Raw genomic sequence first — 5,737 nt, forward strand, 5'->3', positions numbered from 1 at the left:
CAAAGCTTTAGTAGGAAAGGGAAAATCCTCCGCACTTTAGCACGAAGCTATGCGAAAGAAACGCACATGAGCTTCTGAGAAAGAAATTCTCGAAATAGAAGAAAAATTCGTCCTGGTCCGAAGATCGACCTCGAGTCCAACTCGTTTCCGTGGCGGTCGCTCTAGCATAAGAGCTATTTATACTAGAAGGCCATCAAACCGCAGCACGAGGACGAAGTAATCGGCAAGTCGAAGAACATGGAAAGCTTGTAGCTTCGCCCTACAGTCTGGTGTACGACATTTTCTCCTCTCGTAAACCTTTCTGCTTCCTACCGGGGTCCGCAGAGCTGATTTGCCATATACACAACGCTCAACAACTCCTAATTGCCTACCTCATAAAATGCGTTGCAGCTAGCTGAAAGCATTAGTTACAGCGTTTCAATTCACCGTTCAGGTTCTGATGCGAGATTGTTCGAAGTAACTAGAAGTACACGCACGGACCGGTGTCAAGTACGCTGCCCTTGTGCATTACAAGACCCGTCTCTTCTAGATTACACCGCCTAATGTTTCGTCATCAGCTTACTATTCCTAAGGCAAAACTACTTCCTTAAAAAACTTTCTTTCCTAGATTCACTTTCACTTTTTTCACTTTACTGATTTTAAAGTAATGTAAAGCATTATGGGCACTCTGAGTTGTATTCGATTAACTGTGCTGAACACGTCGTCAGTAGCTTCAGTAAAGCCGGAACCCTCAATAAGTAGTTCACTACCATAGAATGTTTTGGATCTGGTGTAAGAATTTCTCGATTTCCTGTATCGGCCAGAGATAACACGTGCAGTTAGGGACACTGAATCTCGTCGTGACTCAGTAACACGCAACCGTATCTTTCCTCTTCTGCTACCAGGTTCGTCCAGCCCAAAGCAGACGGCATTTCGGCGGGTGAATGTCCGTGTTCATGCAAAATCACGTTCAACTAGTAATTTTTTCATATTCTGTGTGATTGTGGACGCGACCAAGAAGACAGGCTGGATCGGATTGTGGTGTAAAAAGAACGAGTGGCCATGATAGTCCAAGAGCCGGTTCAGGCAGCCATATGGCATTGCCTGAATCACTATGCATTCTCGGATGCCATCTTTCTCGCAGAGCGGCTTTATGCAGAAGTGCACACGGAAGAAAGCCTGCATCTTTTAGCTACATGCCACTACCGGGCAGGGAACAAGGTCTCGGCATACATGCTGCTGCGGTCACGTGGCTGCCGCTCGCCCCAAAGCCGCTTCCTCCTGGCACGCTGCTGCGTCGACCTACGCAAGTTTGCCGAGGCAGAGTCGGCCCTCGATGCTGATGTCGGCTTGGCATCGCGCTGCTCAGCCAAGGGAGGCCTGGATGAGACGGTCACAACATTCGGGGATTCTGCGTCCTTTGCCCTAGCTCTGCTTGGACAACTGTGTTCGAAAACAGAGCGCGTCAGCCGTGCAACAGAAGCCTTCAAGTAAAGCCTGAAGCTCAACCCATTCCTCTGGTCCTCATATGAATCTCTCATAAACCTAGGAGAACCGCCAAATCCTACAGATATATTTAATGTCTCATCTCTTGAAAACTTCAGTTTATGTCAAGGAAGCAATCCTCTTGTCAACTTTGTTAATAAAACCAACATTGACAGCATTACGGATGACATAAAGGTGTTGGGTGGCCAGTGTGGAGGTCCTGGCGGACAAGCTGCGGGCAAGGTGTCTGTGCTGCCGCTGTCAGCAGGTTCAACGCCACCATCACAGGCACCACTGCTGGTCATGCGGTCAACGGTGACGACAAGTACGCCCCAGCAGTCCTGCCCAGACACTACCCCTCTTGGCATTATGACCAGCACCCCGGAGCTGCTGGCTCCCGAGAGCATCACTAGCCTCTGCCTGGGCAGCAAAAGTAGCAAGCAGATGCAACCACTTTCGGCTGTCAAGGGAGCACGCAGCATTTTCGCGGGAGGACCTGGGGCCCTGAGTCCACTGTCAGCATCGTTTGGTGTGCTACCTTTGTCAAACTCCACGCCTGGCACCGTGCCCCCAACAGCCATTAGTGGCATGCTCGCCTATGTCACACCCACTTCACAGGGCATTTTGGACACCATCTCCAAGGAAGCCTGCCATCCAGTCAAAAAGAACCTTGCAAGGAAGCCTCAGGGACTGAACACGCCAAAGATACAAATATTCAGCCAGTCGAGTAACAACAACTTGCTGCAGACGCCGCCTGTTCCAACCAGCTTTCCACCCAGTGGCCTGAGCAGCGTGCGGCGCAGCTCGCGCCTCTTCAGCAGCTCCAACTCGGTCAAGGAGAACAACAAGGGCAGCTCGTCACCCAAGACCATCCGGGGCCTGGCCGCCCGGCTGCCCTCGTCCAAAAAGAGCAAGCCCTCCCGGGGGGCCCTGCGCACCAACACGCCCACCTCTGGCTCAAACAACACGGGTGGCATCACCGAAGGGGAGCTAAACGAGATGAACAATCCTGAGCCACTGCCTGTGTCCTTGGCCCAGACTTTTGGACTTTTTCAATTTATTTGTGTGTATGTAGCATTCTTAAATGGCTTTCAAATATAGTATATTGTAATTGAAGTGTGTTGCTGAGTGTATTCCATGAGCACCATTTAGTTGGCGATGGTAATGGACATAATTAAATGAGGCCTCTACTCTAATTTCTTTCCCACTGGCACTCTCGTAACAGCAGCTGCGAGGGCCTAACCAATTTAAAGGCAACAACGTGATGTTGGCAATAGTACGTCATGAGGTACATGCCAAGTCAGAAACGTAACTTGGCTCGAGTGCTCGGCTAATATACTTATATGGAAGCTAATTCACACTAGGATTGGGTCCACTGATATTTCACTAAAGCGCTCTTCGGAAAAACGTTTCCGGGGCAAGTGCAGCCTCGCATACTTAAAGAAAAGAACAAACAAAAACATTTCCAGCGATAACTTCGTAAGCGGCCATTGGCCTACCGTATTATGCAGTAACGCAGACATAGACACATATACGTATATTATATATTTACACATGAAAAGTGCATAGTCTTTCGCAACAGTTTCAATCAAATGCTCACAGGTTCTTTTCTTCCTATTCTGATCTTCTCGTAATCGATCTTCAACGTTAGGCTTGGGTACTCGTCCCGCAACTTATTTTTCCTTCGTCGACAGCGTTAAGATGCGTGCGCTCAATTTTGTATGCGTAAATTGCTGCCATGCGACGCGCCCGACGCGCAGAGTAAGCGGCATTTTTAGTCAGGAACTTTTTCTGCCTAGTATTTTTTTAACGAGCGGAAATTCGTATTCTTAATCTCGTATTCAGTTACTATTGCCTGAAAAAAAAACTTGATTATATTCGAGTACTCCGTCAGTATAAATAATGGCGTCATGTCTTACTATAGGACAACACGGCTTAGTGGTTGTAAAGAACAATACAAAATATTTCGAAGCTGCAGTATATCATCGAGTGTATCACATATTTAAATGTTGGAAAACTTGCATCGTAGCAATCAGGCAGTGGCTATGATGATGATGATGAGGAAGCCTCAGGTAATGGCACAAACCCACTGAGGGGGATAGGCCACGAATCGGGTGGTAATATGACTCAATAAATAAAATAAAATAAATTGGTTAATAAATAACACGCAAAAAGAAAGGAAAACAAATAATCCAAGATGTAAAATAAACTATGAATACATGAGATGAAGTTCTGAGTGGGAGGTATGAAAACAATTCTGTGTGCTCGTTATACACAACTCGTGATGGCACCTGAATGTCCTCTATCTAATTGATGATCCCTTCGTCGGATTTATTTTGCTCATAGACGGGGACGATACTTCATCTAAACTAGGCAGCAATTACCGTTCGAGACACCTGAAAAAGCTGGCTGTCGATCTTGCACTTCATCGCCATCGCCTTCTACCTCCCACACGCACCGTTCTGGTAGTGCAGCAAACATATCCGTGTCCTTGATGCACGAACATTTCGCTATAAAAGCCCCCTTGCCATTGAGTACAGCAACACTGGTTGATTTTTCGTCTATAGAAAAATAAAACGAGAAATCGGAAGCTGTCCCAAGCAACGGCGCCCTCAACCAACATTCAACACCGGCAGAGCCCGTGGCTACTATAGAGGCCTGGTGGCCTATATTTAGGACAGTCATCGTGGCGCGCTTTCGGGCTGCGCGCAAATGAGAGCCAACACTTTCCGATTTTCAAACAAGTTTTGTTTTATCGATAGCGCATATCATGGTGAGCCATGATATGCGCGCGCTCACTTTTTGTAAGTAAAATGTTGGTGTGCGAGGGTACAATGCGACAAGCGCGTCAGGCGCTGATGTGCCCGACTTTATTCCGCCACTTCAGGAATTCGTCCGTGATTTAATGGCTATGCAGGGCAAGTGACATGAACATTTCATATGGTGGGTCAAAGGCATCTCTAAAAGGAGCGACGGGTACGCTGAACCACCGTGAAGCACTCGGCCGTTTATCTTTTCGGGGAAATCTGCTGCATGTGCGCGTAGTGTGTACACTGCGCAAGAAACACCGTCGGACTGGATGTCTTTGTTGGACGCCTGCGCGTGCTCGCATGACCTTTGACTGTTTCCGTCACGCTTAATTTCTGCAGTGGTTGTCTTTCTGAAAATTCTGCTCCAGCGTAATAACAAAAAAATTAAACAGGCTTACGTGGGTTAATAGTCAAGCATCGAGCTTCTGTGCTATGGTTCAGGGCAGTGACACCGTCTTAAGATTAGTCACTTCTATGCGAAACAATAGCTGGAACCGGCAACGATAGCCGGGCTATACTGATGGGCATCGCTCGGTATTTTTGCTCTGCCGACTCACAGTGAATGATCGCAATCAGAAGTACGGACACGTTTTAAAACGTATGAGCCGCTGGAACGTTATTTGGATATTCAATAAGGCGAAGGCTTTATCCGGCTCATGGGGAAAAAAATCTAATGTCCGGCGTTAGGCGGTCTGTCGTTGTGGCACCAAAATTAATAGGCAGTCGAACTAACGACTTGTGGTGGTAATTAAGACTAATTTAATAAGGACCCACGAACTTTGGTGTTAATTAGGGCGAATTAGGCCTTCAGTTTCTATATAAGAATGTGCGAAGACTAGCCGTAAAAGAAGCGTCAGCACAACCTGCAGTGTTAATTAGGGCATAGTTAATAAAGTTCAAATCAAAACGCCGTAAAAGAGAGGTAATTCAAGCACTCCAACTCACGGCCTTTGTAGGAGTTGAATCCAAGACATTTGATGTTAATTAAGGTGAATTAGGCTATCAATTTCATTATAAGAAAGCGCAAAGCCGGACAAGTAAGCGTCAACATGACCTGCGGTGCTAGTTAGTGCAAATTAAGGTCAAATTAAGACCCAGTAAGATAGAGTTAATTAAGCCACTAGAACCTACGACCTCTAGTAGGAGTCGAATCCACTAAAAAATATGGGCGAACTGGCCGTATCATCAAGTTGGATTCCAATTCACACCGTTAAGGACGGTAGTCGAGCCCATGACGTCTGGCGGGTGCCGAACCCGCGACTTCGGTGTTAATTAAGGCAATGTTGATTAAGGCACTTGAACCCACGACCCAACACGGAGATATAGGCGAACCGGCCACATCTCTAAGTTTGATTGCACATCACGTCGTGGAGGACGGTAGCCGAATACACTCTCTTTGGTGTTGAGGTATAGTTAATGGAGGAACTTCAACCCGCGACCTTTGGTTGGCGTCGAACTCGCGA

The sequence above is a fragment of the Dermacentor variabilis genome, chromosome 1 (genome assembly GCF_050947875.1).
Source record: "Dermacentor variabilis isolate Ectoservices chromosome 1, ASM5094787v1, whole genome shotgun sequence".
Classification (NCBI taxonomy): domain Eukaryota; kingdom Metazoa; phylum Arthropoda; class Arachnida; order Ixodida; family Ixodidae; genus Dermacentor; species Dermacentor variabilis.